Raw genomic sequence first — 19,264 nt, forward strand, 5'->3', positions numbered from 1 at the left:
GTAAGTGTCCAAGAAAAGCGTTCTTTCTTCCCGTAAATTGGATTCGATGCTGGTATCCTTGTCTTTCAAATAATTTCAAACGAAGGAGGAACTGGAAAGAGGAGGAGCAAATGTCTGGCCGGCTGTACCGCTAATGAGGCATTAAATAAAAATATTCATTGGCAAAGCGAAACGACGGGGGTCGCTACGCCGCGGCTTACAGTTTTATGGAGCTTAATTGTGAGCGGTACGCGGGCATTCATTTAATTCGTACCGTCTCGTAGCCCCTGTTCCATGGTCGCGAATTAAACTTGGCCGAGAAAAATCCCCTGGTCATAGGGCTCCCTTGAAAAATGAACTGCGAGCATGCTGGATGAAATATTCACCGCCCCATTAACTTTTCATTTAACGCGTTTCGCCTGCGATTTCCTTCCCTGTGACGGATCGGCACTCTCTGTCTCCCCAACAATTTCATTCTGTTATGCGAAACGGTGTTTAGATGTACATACTTTCGATTTTGCTTCTATCAGCTGCCGTTTCTCTGTGTGCGATTCAGTTCATCGTTCAATTTCATTAATTCCCTTGCGATTGATCGATGATGAAGGATCGCAGGATCGCGAGGAGGTTCCAACGAATTTCGAGAAGGTCGTGGGAGGAACTCGGAAGGAATTCTCGGGTGTGGCGAGCGGAAGTGCCGTGGAACGTCGGCAGTTAGCGCCGAAATAAAATAAGGATGGAACGAAGTGAAAGACAGGAAAAATAAGTCGGGCCCTTATCTCGTCCTCGTCCCGTGCCGTTTGCCCTATGCATATTCAAAAGCAGCGTTAGGGTCTCTCTCTCTCCCTCTCTCTCTCTCTCTCTTTCTTCCTCTCGCTTCTTCTGCAGGCAACGTAAACTCTCCACGAGGCATCCCCCTTAGGTTCTCGTGGCTCGTTCCACCGGGCCGACACTATACTTACCTACGTCCGCCACCCGCTAATTTCTAGGCTTCCTTCTTTAATTGCACCGGCACGATAATAACCGTGCGCGCGCGGCTCTGTGTGTACATCGCGGCGCGGCCCGTGAACGAATCCTTGCGGACACGAGGGGACTGGCTGGCTGTTCACCACCTAAGTAGGTGTACATTGCAGCCGTACAACGAGGTAGCACCCGCTCGATGCACCCTCGTCATCGGGATCGTCTTCATTATCGTGCGATCCTTCGAGCCAGCAGTTTCTTTTTTTAAACCTCGGAGAAGTTTGATGCCGTTTAATTGAGAACTTGCTAATCGCGGTTCGCACAGACTACTGGATACTTGTTTGTCGAGCTCAGTATTTACTTTGGAATTCTTTCACTTGTTGAAGTTTTAACGCTTTATCCGGAAGCCTATTAAAATTACTGTGTAACTGTGTATATCTTCTGTGGTATGAAACGTACATTTTATGTACTGTACATTTACTGCAGCATAAAATACATATACGTATACAGTCGTTTTGATACTGTACCATTATTCACAATATTGTTTATATCATTAACCATGTTGGAATATAATCAATTACCACAAATTTATGCATTGTACGAGGTATTATATCAGCATCATACATCATATACAATTGAATTATTCTAGGTCGGAAGAGATGTTTAAGTACTGACATTTCGATGACATTGGGTTAGTACTTTTCTGTTCAAGAATACGTTAAAGAATAAGTTTATATTAAAGAATACATTGAAGAATAAAGTGCAATTGCATCGGTGCATCCACATAAAAAATAAGCTCATGGGAAATTATAACGTATTATGACATATGATTTTTTCCTCTATTATTTCTTTCGATTTTCACTTAACCCTTACGAAGTCAACCAAAATGTATAGATTATTAAAAACCTTTCTGTATTTAACATGTTTGCACAAATTCTCATTATAAGACTATAAATTAATATACTAGCGAGTAAAGAATGGACATTCAGAGAAATTTTGTAATGTTTTTTGGAGGAACATTAACAAATTGTTGAAAGAAATACAGAAAATGGGTTAACTGCACAAGGGTTAAAACAGAGCAGTAACTTGTTCCAGTTCCCAGTGGACAGCGAGAAACAAGTCCACCGGTTCTTGATCGAGAATCGGGGCGGGGAAGAATTTTCGCGAGTTTCGGACAGAGAAACCGAGCAGAAAGTGGCGGATCTGCGCGTTATGTAAAGTCGGTCGCGCGAAGTTCGCCAATGCCTTGACCCGATCGGTCGAACCGCCGCTGCTCCGCGCCGCGCGCCACAGCACGCTCGGCGACGATTTAACATGCGAGCCGCGTATATTTTAGTGGAATAAGGTCAGAACCGGGCGACGCTCTCCTGCGTTCGAACAGCTCGCGTATGGTATCGGTTTTGCCGAACGGAACGGAACAGAACGAAACGGAACCGGAGAGAGAGAGAGAGAAAGAGAGAATGAGCAAGCGGCCGACACAATGGCGCGGCGATATGTGCTCACTCGGAATGGAACGAAACGAAACGAAACGAAACGAAACGGGACGAGTTTGCATTGTCCGTCGTGACACCGCACGCTCCTCCTCGTCTTATCGCATTCTTATGACGCGCGTGACACGCGGCTCTTCGCTGCGCCTACTTGGAGACGCCAGTGCGGCCTTACTGCCTCCGCCCCCGCATTATACTACGGGTCCATTATGGCCGTGGAAAACGGGTCATCGATCGATGATATTTACCGTCGACGCACCCGACGATACACACCATACGTCGCAATCTCGCGGAGGTACGTTGACGGTGCCGAATCGGACTACTTAGAAACCGAAACGGTCGACGAACCTTATCGCGACCTCCACCAGAGGTAGTTGAACTCGGTTCAACGCATTAGGGAACAGATATAGTGGCGAAGATCGAGAATAGCGAGGTGAACATCGCGGCAAAATCAAACCAATGTATTAGAATCGAGCGGTGCACATACGAGGGTCGTCTGAACTGTTTAAACCTCAACATGAAGATGACGTTACTCGTCAACACCATTCTGGTACTACAATGTAATGTGCTTTGAAAGATGCCTGTGAAGATTTCAGGCATTTTGTGTTCCATGTTGGGCTGTAAACTTGTCAGACGACCCTCGTAAAAACAGAAATCACTGCGACGCTCCACTATATTCCCGTACTTACTGTCTACCTCAATTGCAAAGTGAATGAAAAATCGAGAACGAAGATCCCTCTCGATTGTTTCTTGCGGACGTTCTGAATATTTCGAGGCTACGCAAACGCAGCGAAAAAGAAGACGTCCTCGAGACGCTCGACACAAGAGAAAATACCGATCGGTCCTCGGACTGTCCCGTTGCTAATGGGTCCCCGCCAAAGTGTTACGATCCATGAGCATCGGTTGTTCGACCGACGACTACCAGTTTTACCCGTCGAAGTGGAAGCAGTGTCCCGTTAGGCGCCAGCGTCGTTGCCAAGCTAAATTGACTAGGGTCAAAGTGCCAGGATGAGAGCTCGCTTCGGACCAGAAATGATACCTTCTTCCTGGTGCACCGTCGAGACTGATTAGAAGCTTCGAATTCGTCAAAGAGGATTATTCCTTGCAACAGCAACACCTGGGACGTATTTTCTTTCAGAAAAGTGTCACCCAGTATATTAGGTTGGAGGGAAAGTTCTGTCATATTCTAAAGAAAACATTTGAATGAATTCATAAAAATATATGTTTAATATTATTCAATGATATAGTTTCCATGATTTGTAACAACTTGTTGCCATCTCTCAGATAATCCGTCAATTTCTGTTTCTCAATCACTCACAAGCAACATGTGCTTTTCATTTACAAGCAAAATTACCTGCTTATTTCAAATACGACAGAACTTTCCCTCCTACCTAATAAATGGACAGACATTAAGCTGTGCGAATGGCTCTAACAATTCGATCATAGTAAATGCAATCGATAGACGAGCTGATCCTCTAAGCAGAAGGAAAATCGCATTTAGCAGAGCACATAGGATCCCGTTAGCGCCAGCAGGTTCGCGGAAAAGCGTTGAACGCGTGCGTCCTAGGTGTCTAGATCGAAAAGCTGTTTGGATATATCGTAGCAATTAGCTTGCGAGAACTATAGTCCGAGGTCGCCGTTCAGATCAACGTCGGCGTCGGCGTCGGCGTCGGCGGCGAGCAGATATCGAGGAAAGATGGGCGCGGCGCGCAACATTCCTCCTCGAAGAGCTCCGATGGCATTGTTCCATCGCGTCGCACCTCGATCACGCCTCTGTCACGTGGCACACAATTCACGGGACGTGACTCCTCGAGCCCTCTCTTCAGCTTGTCTACGAAACGACCGTCACACTTACACCGCGACTCGCTTCTTCTTCGCCCGGCTATTATATTCCTCTCCTCTCGCGCGCCTCCTTTCTGTCCTTTCCGCCCGACGAAACGTAACGTCGCGTTGCAAAACGATCGCCGACTGGTAGACGCGTGCAAATCGTCGCCTCGATTCACTCACGGACGCTTAAGATCCTCCGTGACACAGGGGCAACCATTGAACACCAGGAACATTATAATACTCTTTCATGTATTCTTCTTGGATCAGCTGATCCTTTATTTTGCACAATGCGTCAACAAAAATGCAGCGCTGCCATAGACAATCGAGTACGCCTTTTTCTGGAAAGTGAAGTACGATACGCAGAGTAACACTAAGACACTAACAATAAAAAATATCAGAAATTGTTCTTCAGGTGAAAGAAAGTTTGTAGGAGGCTCGAAACGCTGGGACAAGCCAGCAAAAAGACACCTAAACGAAACGAGCGTGTCTATAGCGAGAGGGAGGGGGGATGTAGCGTTGCCATAGACGATCGAGGAGATTTATCGGTGCTTGGGGGGGATGACTGTTCGTTTCTGCGAAGGGTGGTCGGTTTATCCCCTCGTTTCGGAACGAGAAAGACACGCGAGGAGCGTGGACTCTCGGCAACGGGCTTGATTCCTGCACGCACTCCTTGCTCGCTATACGCTCGGCCATGCCAGGAGAGAAACGACGGGGCCGTGGTAGCTGGTAGGGTGACGAGTTCAGGAAGTATAACCATAATAGGCAGCAAACGGTGGCGAGCCGAGGGATGGAGGAGGACGGGCGCAGGAGAGCGAGGCAACGAACGACACGAGAGCCGTGACGCCGTTCCTGTAGGGATTAATTAGCGATAAGGCTTCTAATGAGCGGCAGGTGAGCGAGCGAGCGAATCAACGTACGAGTAAACGAACGGACGAACGGATGGACGGACGGACGACGACGTCCGACCACAAACATCGGCATCGTGTGCCGACGTGAAACTTTATCGGAAACGTATTAACGAGAACCCTATCGGGACACGACGACGGCGAGAGAACCCCGTGATAATGCTAACTAAATTATATAGCCGCCGCAGAGGAATGCTGAGGCTGATTCTCTTGATTGCCCTCGCTGAGACTTGGCGTACTTCGAGTAGTTTAATGCAGTAGCGTGCCGCGTCGGTCGTGTGGGACCCACATAATTTTTCATACCCGAACATCCACTTTCAGTACAGTCTATGATGTGAGGAGTTTATAAAAATCGTCGTGAAGCACTAAAGATTGATGGGACGCGAAAATATTGTCCAACTTGAAAAAGTCGATCAACGAAGCCGCAAATGGCCCCCAGCACCGTCGAGAGTCTAGAAGACACAGGGATTCATTATCGAAGAATATCAATCAGTACAAAAGTCAGGGGGGACGTTGGTTTGTGACTACACCCGTTGCTCTCGAGACAACTTCGACTGTTAAATGAATTCTCTGACCAGTCTGAAAGCCTCCTCGACCAGAATCCAGTTAAACGATCGAGACCATCGATCCCGGGACTCCTGTTAAGCGGACAATCGCGCTCGCGACGAAATGATTCTCTCCGACGAATTACGCAAAGAACCTTTTCACGAAGGCGACGCGACGCGACGGGACAGCGCGCGGCAGCGTTCACAGAGAAAACACACAACCTCCGATCGGTACAACCGATTCGTCGTGGTCGTCTTCTTCGTCGGGAGACTTCGCCGTTGTCGGCCGTCCACTGTCCACGCCGATAACGCAGCCCGGCGACATTTACAATAATGTATTCAGTCAATGTGTCAAGAGGGGTCGATCGTTGTTTCAGCGATCCGCGACGTTGTTAAGCCACTTAAGCCCCCGGGTACGCGACAGCTGGCATAGGTCAGTATCATTATCTCGCGAGGAACGAGAGTGAAACGACGAATCGATAGACGGACGTACGGGACATTAATAAACATGAAGAGACCGAGCGCGGGGGACCCCCTACCTTCCAATCAGGAGCCTGACTCGCGGCATCCTGTGCTCTTGAGGACGTCTTCTCGTTCGCTCCGAGAACCGTTCCTCGTTTTGGGACCCTTTTCCCAAGCAACGACACACGATATTCAATATTTCCGTATGTTCTGGTAAATTGACTCACGATTTTCAAAAGATTTTTCTTCTGAGCGAGTTCTCTTTATAGTAGGAAGGTCCTCTTTGAAATTTCAGCCTCGCAATTCATGAAACTTTACCTTACCCAAGAATTAAGAAAGTTTTTGGAAAACCAGCCTTCCCGGCCTCTAGAAAAATCGATAAAACAGCCGTCAGACTACCAAGAATTAATAAGTGATCAAAACAGACTCTTGAAGACCAAGCTCGCCGCCCTTAAGGAAATCCCTCATCCCGGAAAGATCTCAGAACATCATCAAAATCGAGCAACACCTGTCGCCTTGAAGATGCGCGCTGCTCTCATATCGGAGGAGAGCACGAGCGATGAAGCGATCTTCGAAGGGGTCGGGATCCGAATCGTTTTTTAAACCATCCGACACGCGATGCGGCAGGAACAGCTGTTTTAGCATGGACGAGCGTCGATGGTAAGACTTAATCGAGCGATGCGCGCTGGCTCGTAACGCGGGAAAGAAAGCGAGAGAAAGAGTGAAACAGAGCCGAGAGAGATCCGATGGGGCACGGAGTAACGAAAAGGGGGAGGGAGGGAGGTAGAACGAGCAAGTAGAATGTGTGGAACGAAGACAAAGAGCCCAGATAGAACACCCACCAACCAGCGGCGTAGGCGCGTGAGTCGAGCCGGCAACTTGTTAATTATTAATCAGCATGTTTAATTCATATTGCGCGCGCCAGCTGTTTGTTTCCTTGATGCGCGCTAAGGTCTTGTACTTACTACACCGCTTAAGCGTTACCGCAGGTAAGCATCGCTCTCGCTACGGGTGCTTAGGAATTCTCTCTCTACCGGCTCGCTGTGCCGGACCTCCTCTTCCCCACTTCTTCAACGCCCTCCGTACTCGCGCGCCGCGAAGAGTACCCCCCTTCGTTTTATTTGCCTCTCTTTCCTTTTCTTTACGGCCCGACCCGTCTCCCACGCCACCGCAAACTGTTTACTATGTATCTGCTAACGTAACGCGTTCCCCGCGTCCATATGCACCTCGTGCATCGCGCGATCACAAGGTCGTCTCGTTCGCGAGCCTACACGGACACCACCCCTCCTCCCCCTCTCTTTGTCTTCGCTACTTTCTTCGTCTCTCGCGATTATGCGCGACGTTCTACAGATTAATTGTCCCGTTCGACGAGATATCTGCAGATTCGTCCTGCCATTGTTGCGATTCCAATCGACAGAGCCATTCTTCTTCAGAACCTATTCTTCTTCGTTCAGAGCATGTCGTTAGACTGGCGCCGCTACATTACTTCAAATCCATCAAACCTGAAAACAGAAGAAACTACGTGAGAAATTATGTAATTATAGATTAATTTCAGTGGAACGTTGTACAGTTGTATACGCTAGAAATAGTTCAAGCAGCTACACTCAACAAAATCATCATGATCCTCCTCTCGAGGACCTCCCGAGATCGTTCAATCCACGAAATAATAAATTCTAGGGGTATATACGAAACAGTACTGGTGCAAGTGATAGAATCGGGTTAGATCTAACTTCCCAGCATGATCTCCAGGCATCGAGATCGCCGGGGATCGCCAGATCAACTCCGGAAACTGCATTCTCAGCGTGATCGACAACTAACCAAAAATCCCTAGCAATTTCTATGGGGGTGGGGTAGAATATTCGAGTAGCGTTCCATAGACAGTGGACGCGGCCCTGTCGTTTCCAGAACGCTCTTCCGCCTTCGTTCCGTGACTCGCAGGGGTGTTTATGGGATTATTATACGAACGGTGCTAGGAGAAGGTCCGCAACTCGCGCGAGGAGATCCCGCGAAAGACGTAGAGCCGCAACTACACAACCAGCAGAACCAGCACCAACACCGCCGCAAACATCGTGTGATTCAATAGCGAACGATAGCGCGCGAACTATATAGTGCGTACAGTATAGTATACACAGTCGTGGAAACATCCCTTCGGGTCTGGCCGTCTGGAGGTTGCACGAGGGGGAGGTCATAAAAAAATACCCGTCGAGTGAAAATAAATCTAACCTCGGGTCGGGACGACCGTCGGGTCTCTCCCTTAACGCGGGGTAATAGAAACGAATGGCCCAAGAGTGAGAGAGGGAAGGGTCGAGAATGGATGCGACACCGGGATCTTATGTAACGCTCGACTACGTAATACCGGAGGCTTTTTCCACCGTGTCATAAGACACTTATGCGAGCCTGGATTTTAGCTTTGTCCGCAATCTCCTGCCGCGAATGCGCGGCCGAGTGGATCTTATTTATGAGACCGGGTGCGTGAAACAGGGGTGGAAAAGCGACGAACAAACTAGAATAAATTAAACGATTTTGAGACTTAGTTAAACACCTATTATTGTACTTTCTAGAAGAATGTAGTGGCAGAGAGAGAATCTAGATACAGAACGAGAGCGAGCTAGATGGAGGGAGGAAGAGCAAGAGAACCAGAGAAAGAGGAAACGTAGGAAGCCAGAGGGTGGGGTGGGATTGGCAAGAAGACAAGGGAAGAGTGTAGGCGAGGCACAGTGGGTTTACCGCACTGCTACCACCCTTAGCGCGCGGTCTGAGTTCATTGCGCGAGTCATCAGTATCCATAAGCGATGAGTTACCTCCCCAGGTTCCCTGCCACCGGTAGTCGATGGAAGACAGGAAGAACGGCCGAAGGACGTAGGAAGCAGGACTCCGGAGAGAGAAGGACGAGTATAAGGTAGCCTGGTGAACGGAAGGAAGGAAGAAAGGAAGAGCCAGCCGCCTCCGGTGGAGTTGAAGAGGAAGGGGTGTCGGGAACAGAGGGCTGGGAAAAAGAGGGTTGAGTCGGGGCACCTGGTTCGGTTGTTCCGTAGCAGTCTCTCTCTCCACCCCTCGGGTCCAGGATGCTGCAACGAGAGGAGAGGACGAGGGCCGTGGACGAACGGTGTCGGTGCCGGTGCTGTGGGTGGTTGATTTTCTTAGGTCAACGTATAATGAAGCTTGCCAGAGGGGGCTGGGGGAGAGAGAGAAGAACGTGGACGTCCTAGACCAATCCCAGGACGCCGCGGCGAACAACCCCGTGACGGGGGCGAGCCAACCGGAGAGTCCTCTTCCAGAAGGAGCCTCCGAGAAGGCACCTTCCGGACGGAACCGCTGCCTTCGATACGCTCTCCTTTGGACGAGCATACTCTCTCTCCCTCTCTCTCTTCGTTTGTCGTTCTCTCTCAGTCGAATCTAGCCCCACTGACGGAGACGTTCACCAACACCACGCTAGAATAGCGTACTCCCGCGTATACGCTCGCGGCCAAAGTTAATAACGGATGATGGTCCGACGGTGCACGCTTCGACGATTGAATTAAACGAGCCTGGCCAACACCTACGCCCTTATTCCCTTCTAGAAGCTTCTCTCTGTCAATGATTAGATTCCGGGGTGGGGCGGTTTCTGAGGATGCGGAATGTTACTGAGGTGAGCGAGACGTATGTGGGTCATGATTCTGGAAGTTAGAGAGTAAGAGCATTTTTATATCCGATGATTTTTTAATGGTGGTCCGTTCTTGTGTCTCGGGTTTGTTCTTTACACTGTGGAATCTTTGACCCTGTTCACCCGGCTTCGATCTAAAGTACCGTATTTCTTGGTGCGGGAGTTACAACATTTCTGCACCCCTGCAGCAACATCATGATGCTCCAACCCACAAGTAATTGTAACAGACTGATCACCCATTACAACCATAACCGCAACCACTCCCTCACCGGAACCTCAGAAAATACCACAACACAGCGTTTTGATCTTCCGATAGAGGATCTCTAACATCGCTCTAGAGCGATGCAGAGCATGGCAGAGCATGGAATCCACCATAATCCTTTCCGAAGCCTGGAGAGAGACAGGGCAGCGATGTTTCCGGTTTCGAGTCGCGTAGTCGATGCTCGCCGATGATCCTGCTGGATCGAAGAACGGTCAAAGCGAGCGAGCATCATACGAAAGACGAAGAGTTCGAGTAACATCGTTCTCGTAGAGGAAAGGAGGAGGGCAGGTGACCGGTCGGTTGGTCGAAAGTCCGTGTTCTTGGAGGCAAACGGGGCGCGATGGAAAAATTGCCTCGATGTAAAAACATGAGAATCGTTTCTCCCGACGTCCACACTCGATAAAACGACCCCCGAGCAGACCCTGAAGAGATACGCGATCCACCGGACCGCATAGAAGAGAGCACTCGGCCGAGAACACATCGCCGGGTACAAACGGACCCGATCGTTCCTTGGTTCCTTCGTCGAGGAAGGAAACGCAAAGAGAAAATGGTAGGGCTCTCTCTCTTTCTCTCTCGTATCTCCCTCTACGATGGTCAAGAGAAAAGAGAGAGAAAGAGGATCGCATCGAGTCGAGTGGTCAGCTATCGAAACCTCCTACCCTTGAATTCCACCCCCTCCCACGGGGACCGGCTCCATCGGCCAATAATAAAAAAATATACGATCTGTTGGCTCACACGGACAAGACCCGCCGGCACACATACCAGAACCGACTCCGCCGAATTATACGTCGAGGCTGCTTCTAAGTGATCGCATTTCCACATAGACGAGCTGGCCCGATACGATATGAAAGACTGGCCGGTGGCGTTATTGCCCCGTGGACGGTGAAAGGGGGTGGAAGAGGGGGTTGAAAGGGGGCTGTGCACCGCGGGGCGCCTACTACGAGAACCGTCCCGGTATTATCGAACTGGATACTTTTCCGATTCTTTATGAGCACCGGCCAACCCCCGCGGAAACTTGCGAAAAAAATAACGCTGGACGATAAACGACCTGTGCACGGCCGCTCTCGCACGTTCTTTGTGGACGTTCGGGTAGACTTTTTTCAGGGAGAAAGAACGATCTAGGAAAATTATTGCTCCTCGATGTTTCTCTTCTTTGCGGAGGCTACTCCAGCGTCGACCATTTGTTATTCTCTGTTTCTCAGATCGGAACGTTTCCGACATCTCTGTTCTGTCACTTAGGGTAAAGGTACCGGTTACTAAACTTTTCAAAAATTATTAAAAATAACATCAACAACGTAGTATCATTTTATTTTAAAAAATAAAGATATTGAGAACATTAATTAAAAACCTTATTCCCCGAGACAATGCAATTTTTGTTATCCATTTCTTGTGTCCGGTAATTAGAACCAAAACTTCCGATTAAAACTTCGTTAATATTTCTCTTGCTGTTGCACAAAATCGTTCAGAAAAATTTGACAATACAGAAAAAAGCCCTACGTACTTTTCAACGAACACGTCGAATCCACTGAAAACGAATGACAAACTAGGGTAAACGTTTCCTATTACGCTAGCATTAAAAACGTTACCAGGAACACATAATTCTCTGGATTTGTTCGCCATCATTTTTTACGCGAAGAGGGAAAACAGAGCGCGGACAAAATAATTAATGTTTCCGGTCGGTTTTGCCGCGCAGAATAGAGGAGAGCGGACCGTGAATAATTACGGCGAATCTATCGGCGCTCCCTCTGCGGCCGGTCCGTGTGTCTAGGGGTGGCGAGCTAACGAAAGAAAGATGATCCATTCGTCATAATATAAAAATGGCCGTGACAGCGTTATCTGCGGCCATTTCCTGCAGCCGTAGCTCCGGTTCCCCGATCTCACTTGTCACTATACCGGAGGTAATGATCATTACCGGGGGTTGGAAGCCCCCGCGAAGGATACATAAGTATAGCGAGTGAGAGGAGCGAGGCCGGTGGATGGCTAGGACCTTGGAGAGAAGGATCGCTGGAAGAAAGAGACACTCTTAGGAGAGAGAGGGAGTAGGAAGACCGAGAAGGGTGACTAGAGGGTTGAAAGTAAAAGACAGTGATATAGACTGGGTTTTCGAGCCTGGGATCTTCTCTCCTTCGTTCATCTTCCTTTTTCTCTCTCTCTCTCTCTCTCTGTTTCTCGTGTCAGCCATGGGTGGGACAAGATGGCCGCTGCTGCTAGGACTCGAGCCGGGGCCCGTTCTCGGGTTTATGCGTCGTAATAAATGGTAATTTAAAACAGCGAGAACTAACAATTTCTTTCTTTATTTCTTCGCCGGCACCCCCACACCCTGTACAGTCACGGCACATATACGAAGAAGGGTAGTTTTCTTCGAAGGTGGTAAAAGGAGAGGATCCCCTGCACACCGTGGGGTACGTGGGGGTACAAGGGGTGGTAGAGAGAGGTCCGAAGCACGATAGGCACTACCTTTTCCACGAGGATATACACCAACCACCAAGAACCCGGAGTGAACCAAGCCAGTCAGCCAACCAGCCCACGTAATATAAAGAGATATGTGCTCGCGGAATAGCATTACCATTAGGAGATATAGTTTAGCCGAGCCACCAGATGAGATGAGATACTGCGGCTGAATCATGCATGAAGCCAAGGTGCGATCCACCACCTCCGAGCTAAAGGCGTTAGACTGCTGCCCTTCTTTTCCTTTCCCTCTCTCTCTCTCTCTCTCTCTTCCGATTTCTCACTGTCTTTCTCGGTTCCTCTGCGTACTACGATGTCCGTTTCGCATCTTGGATACACTAGCCGCCACACCTGACGAGTTGTCTCTGGCTAGGCTTCTTTCCTTCATTCGTCTCGCTGCCTTTTATACTGCTTCCTCCTTTTTATTGTTGAAAATCTCTTAAGAGGTTTGTCTCAACATGGTACAGAATTCAATATAAAAATGACGACCAAGAGAAATATTTACAGAATAAGAATATGCAGATACACAAACATTAACACGTTCCGTGCTACGTGTGCCACCGATGGTAGGCATTTATTTAATGCGCTAAAAACATATATTTTATAACAAGTTTAACCTTCGGTCCATCTACAATTTTCTAGATTGTACTCTTGAATCGTCCCGTCAAATTTCGAAAGACAGCGCGCATTGTCTGCGGGACAGCTTCATCTCGCGATCATGCTCCGCAGAGCGATCGCCTCTTTTTTCATCGGGATCCCAGGGTGTCGTGTTTTTTCCCTAGGCAGTCTCTCTCCCCGAGAAAAGTGAATATGCCACGGTATTCAAATGGCAGTCGCGCGACACTTTATTAAACGCGCTATTTGCATCGCCGACACCCCTTCGTCGCGCCCCTGTCTCGATAGAGGCAGTGTGTGCTGTCTCTCTTTTATAGTTTTTTTTTTTTCGTTAGACCACCGTCAAACTACTCGACCGGAGACTGATTAAAAAGTCGCCAGAGAAATTGGCTGCCGTCGCTGCGCGTTACCAACACGACGTTCTTCCCGTCGCACAGTCAGACGTAACGATCTGACGGCAATATCAAAAATCGATCTTCGTTACATTGCGAATTAGAAGGAAAAATTCATGTTACTCCGGAAAGAATCAAATCTACAATAATACTGTACACTTTATGTTTTAATATTTGCTGTCGTTGTCTTGCAACCGACGCTTGAAGTCAGCAGGAAATCACAACCAAGAGGAATTGTGATTCCATAACATTAATTAATTCATGCATCTGAATGCAATTTACATTCTCTACAAGCTGATTCTGGGAACTGGGACAAGTTATTGCTTCTTTTTAAGCACAAATCGAAAAAAATGATAGAGGAACAAGATCATATATCATAATATGTCCTAACTTCCTATGACCTTACTTTTTATGTGGATGCACCGATGCACCCGCCACTGTTGGATTAATACTTTTATATTTAAAAATACGTTGAGAATACATTAAAGAATAGTGTGCATTCGCACAAAAAATAACGTTACAGGAAGTTAGGACGTATTATCACCTATAATTTGTTCCTTTATCATTTTCGATTTTTACTTAAATCAGAGCAGTAACTTTTGCCTCAGTTCCCAGAATCACCCTGTATATTCTCTGCGACAGCGGGGAAACAAAACACTGGAAATATTCTACAGAGATTTTCGATCGCCGTCAAGTCATGTCGTTCCATTGTGAGTCGCTCGTTTGAAGAGCGGCCTTGTTATGGTGCCTATAGAAACATGAATGAAGCGAATGAAGTGAATGAGATGAATAAAAATTGATACAAGGGACATCCTCAAAACGTGTCACGCCGGAGCAGATATTAGCGGAGGAAAACACCCCTGAACTACTGCCGAAGGGGTGGCTGAGGCCGCGCGTGCACACATTATGCTAATTTGTCTTTTAATCTCGTGCCACCGACTCTGCGATCTCTCTCTTTCTCTCTCTCTCTCTCTCTCTCTCTCGACTTCTCTCTTTCTCGCTCGAGTGACCCAGACGCTGCCTCCTCGTCCGCTAGATCACAATCTGCCTGGATTGCGTGTTATTTACTCGCTGGGAACACACCGCCAATTTCGCCGCCCGTAACGACCGCCGAGATTGTTCTTTCACCAAGATTCGCGCACCCGAACTTACCCGCCCATGGGGTCCGGGTTCCTTTAACCCATTCGATCATGGTGATTGGGTCAGTCGATAGGACCACTTCGAAGTATTTATTTTCGCATAATAGAAGAATCACCAATTAGAAAATTTCAACCAGATCATTTTTTACTAACATCACTACCTTTCCACTTTTCACCTTTTTGTATCTATTTAGTAATTGGTGGAGAATCATCAATTAGATTTTCTAACCATTTAATTACCACGCTTATATTAGCTTGCCGAATTGTTGTTGTGTGCGTCAAATCTTGTAATCGAATTTTAAACCACTTCCCGATGAGCTAGAGACTTGAAACTTTAAACGTAGCTCACAGAACTGGATGACAATGCAATATTAAAAAACAAATTTTTAAAAAAATTGTACGTCTAGGAGAAAAAAAATTTTTATATTTACCATCACACCTCGCCACGCGACGCTCGGTAGTACGTCATCGCGTTCAGCGATCCCCACTCCGCGCGTCAGCGCTCAGTACTCCACTACGTGTTCCCACTCCGACTCGTCCCCACTCCGCTGGCGCACTTCGCACAGAAGGAACTCAGTGTGGTTGTGGTGTTCCGTTCATTCAGTTCCATTTCGGACAATTTCGGACTCCATCAAGAGACATCGTCTCTCGGAGTCATCCCCTCATTCTATCTCGCGTATTTCCATATCTTGCGTTTCTATATCTTACTATTTCATACCAGTATTACTATATCTTGCGTTCCATTTAAAAAAAACTAAAAAGTAGAAAGTAAAAAAATATATAAAAAGAAAACTTTTCAAAAACCACACTTATATTAAAATCCACTAAAAAGGAGAAAATAATTTTTTCAGACATTGGTGACTATAATGTAGTTTAGCGCTCCACGCTTTTATTTGTAGTCACCAATGTCTAAAAAAATTATTTTCTCCTTTTAAGTGCATTTTAATATGAGCGTGGTTTTTAAAAAGTTTCTTTTTACTAACATCACTACATTTCCACGGTGTCTGCACTTTACTAAGAGATCAATCGATAATACAAATTAATGCGTAGCCGTTATAATAGCAATTTTATGTCACATAAAAATCGGTTGAATTCATATATTTTGCTGCAAGCAAAATGAAGAAAGAACGGAAATTCTTTTTTTCTAACTGTTTCAACTCACAAAAGTCACATACCGTCTGCACAACTTCCTCGAAGAAATAAAACACCCTATCGAAGTAAAAACATTTAAGAATACGAAGCAACACAATCAAGTCGAAAAGCTGGAAGCAGTAGTCTAAAGAAAGATTTCCTCAGGTGTTTGACTTTTCAAGAAAGACAATGGGTAACACGTAGCCAGCTTGATATTTTCATTTTGCATCGACCAGAATGACTTTGTTCGCACTGTTAGGGTCGTAGACGGCAAGATAACACGTCGCTAGGGAACAAGGAAAATACATTTGTCAGTGGGCTGGCGATCAGGTCGGATTTGGTTCGAAAGGGCGTAAGAAAGCGTTCCCGAAGAAAAGAATCCGGAATCAGGCCGTGTGGCCGTGATAGGCGGGAAAAGCAGGTGGTGGTGGCGACGCCCGGTTGGTGGGAGCACTTATGCATTTATGCATTCATATTTCCGTGGTCTCTCCAGACGAGCTCGTGGAAGAAGAAGTTGTCCTCGTCGTCGTCCGACGTCGACGAAGATGAAGACGAAGAAGAAGAGAACGACGAAGAGGAGCAAGAGGACGTCGGCTGTGCGCGCGATGGTACAGCGTTTCTATCCCCGAAGAAAGAGGAGAGGACGTCGCGTCGCTCTGAGGAAGGGGAGGGCAACCGAGAAGGCGGTGGGCGTAAAGTTGCCCCGGAATAATAATACGGACAGCTCGTGCCTGCTCGAGGAAAAAATCTGAATACATGAAACGTAATGACGAGTCGCGGCGTATACCCCTCTTTCTTCGCGGAGGCGTCCCAGCCACTCCGCGTGCCCTCCCGAAATAGAATTTCCAGTCTGTAGTGCTTCGCCTGATCCAATGGACCCCTGATTCCATGACGAATCGGATGGCGAAAGACGAACGATTTTTTGGGCCGATTCCAAACCGATGTTCGATCGAGGGCATCACAAGATGTTCGAGATTAGGTTGAAGGACGAAGGGAAAATTACTGTACGAAGTCTGTCAAGGGAATTATGCTGAAATTTTTATATTCGTTTTATGTGAACGACTGTTTTTACTACATTGGGAAGAAGCTTCGGAATTTTCTTTCATCTAACAACTGTGAATAAAATTGTTAGATTGTATTGTTTCAGGTGATTGAATTGTCGTGTTTTGAGTTGACTTGAATTGATTTCTACGTAGTATTTAATAGTCTCCTGTGGATGAAAGTGTGAAGATATTTTCGAAGTCAGGATCTATTCGAGATTTTTGATCGGAAGTAAAATACATATTAGATCGAAAACGGTGCAGGTTTCTATTTACATTAGAATAGCATTGTATTATGTCTACTGTTACCAAGGATCGTATTCAATTTTTCATCTCCGTTTGAACCTCTTCAAACCTCGTCTTAGTGTCTAAGGCGCTCAGTACACCCACCACAGTATCCTCATAACCCTCAGTCTTACTCGAAGCTCATGATACAGCACAAAATTGCTCGGTAATATCACCAGTCAGTGGATTTTATGCACTTATGACAAAAATTATTTTCAAGAAATAAAATCAATTTCTATTTCACTCCAGTTTGTTGCAATTCAGGTAGAAAATTTTTATTTTGCATAAAGATCCGCTGTCTATCACTAAAAACAGCCGAATAAAGAGATTGTCAAAGATCCAGAAGAAGGGCTTCGGAAAGTAATTCCAAAAAAAATCGGAGGTGCACAAGTACGACAGTATGGCGTCCACAGAATGTTCAAAAAGGTTGTCTGTACTGTATCAGAGGTGACGGATCGACACGATCGGTGGTATACAGAGGTGTAAACGATACAGGATACAGGTCGTAAGTACAGGAAGGTGGATAAATGAAGGAAGGAAGGAAGGAAGGAAGGAAGGAAGGAAGGAAGAAGGAAGGAAGGAAGGAAGGGCGCCGTCGTAGCCCGGGTGCCTGTGGCTCCGCCTATCGGTGCGCCGCCTCGCGGTGGTGAATACATTTAGCCTGGTTAGTTTACAAATGAATACAGCGATTGAAGCAACTTATAATATCAATGTACCTCAGGCGGTCTCGCTCGCACGCCGGGCGCCACCCCTTGCGGGCATCTCGCTTCCACCCACTCTCTCGCGGGGTTCCATACAGAATGGCCATATTAACTTGATAATTAGCTCGGTTATACGACTTGCAGATGAGGAAAGACTCGGGACGGACGTCGGCTACCCCTACCAGGAGTGGTGCCAGTGTTCCTTGCTCTGCTCCCTATGCTATGCTCGACTCGGCCCGGCTCCTCGTCGCTCGTCGGATGGATATAGAACCCTTAGTTCGTATTCCTCTCCCTGTCTGCCAGGAACCCCGGCGTGTTCTGTCTGTCGGGTAGCTGTCCTTGCCATCCGACGCGCCTTCTCGTTGTTCTCTCCTCGTGGTAGTCTCTTCATGTTCTCGCCGCGTGTTCTCCAACGGCCTCTCTCTTCGCGCGGTCTTAGACGTCAGTGCCGGGAAAACCTGCGTAGTGAGCTAAGGGTGGAAAAGTGCCGTCGACGAGATGTCGCCGTCTCGTGTGACCGGTCCCGGAGTACCTGGGGGATCACGTGTTAGCATGAGAGAACGGTCACGTGCTCGCTGTAGGAGGCGGAGCGGATGACAGGAGCCACGAGAAAACATCGTCTCCCTCGAGGATGATCATCGCTTTGGCGACTGACAACGGAGGTAGGTCACCAGCTAGAAAAGAGTGGCAACGAGCGAGGTGTTCGCGGGTTAGGTAGCGTGAAACGTCGGCTCTCGAGGCGATACGATAGAGTCTCTTTTGCGGTGGTCGTCACGGTAGACGAAGCGGAGAAGCGGACTAGGTGGCGCCTTGAAGAGCCAAAATGGCCGCGGAAGAGCACGAACGGGAGGAGAGAGGGATCGGTAGAAGGAGATGGATAGAGGGAGGACCAAGGAGGATGGAAAAGGAGAGAGAAACACTCCGATGCGGTGGCGAAAAGGTCGTCGCGCGCGAGGACAGCTCGAGCGGAGCCGAGTCGAGCCGAGCCGAGAGAGCCGTGGCCCCGTGTCCTCAAACAGATCAACGCGAAGGCCTCTCTGCGACGCGAGCCTTCTTCTCTACGCGGGCTCTCTCGCGGACGACAGCAGACCAGGAATACAAAGTACGCTCCGTTCAGGCGCATTCCGGGAGATGACTGGCATTGAAAGCTGCCTTTGGGGCCGCGCCTGGCTGCCCGCTTCGCTCGCTCGCTCGCTCGCTCGCCTCGACGTCTACGACCGGAATACAGAGGATGGCGGCCATATTAGGCCTCACCTCCTTCCACCGCCTCCTCCTTTCTTCTCCTGGCCTGTCCTCCTGCCGACGAGGCGCTCTCCTACTGGACACCCATCGTCCTCGGGACTACTCACCGGAAAACTCGAAGAGTGCTCTTCTATGATCGCTCCTGGAGGATCGATGACAGTCAAACTGACGGGGTTGTCTTGTGCCCTGGGATTTTTACATTTC

The 19,264-nt window shown here is 48.0% G+C and overlaps 1 protein-coding gene across 5 annotated transcripts in view; it reads left to right on the top strand.

Annotated features, from left to right (window-relative positions):
* The window catches only part of LOC143209766 (uncharacterized), a 206,475-nt gene that overhangs the window by 85,906 nt on the left and 101,305 nt on the right, over positions 1 to 19,264 (top strand). The window contains exon 1 of one of the 5 annotated variants that reach the window (XR_013009144.1): positions 16 to 18,480. The exons of the other annotated variants lie outside the window; for them this stretch is intronic. The gene's annotated coding sequence lies outside the window, so the exon portion shown is untranslated. Of the gene's footprint in view, positions 1 to 15; positions 18,481 to 19,264 lie in introns of those variants that run through there. 5 annotated transcript variants of the gene reach the window in all.

The sequence above is a fragment of the Lasioglossum baleicum genome, chromosome 6, assembly GCF_051020765.1.
Source record: "Lasioglossum baleicum chromosome 6, iyLasBale1, whole genome shotgun sequence".
Taxonomy (NCBI): Eukaryota; Metazoa; Arthropoda; class Insecta; order Hymenoptera; family Halictidae; genus Lasioglossum; species Lasioglossum baleicum.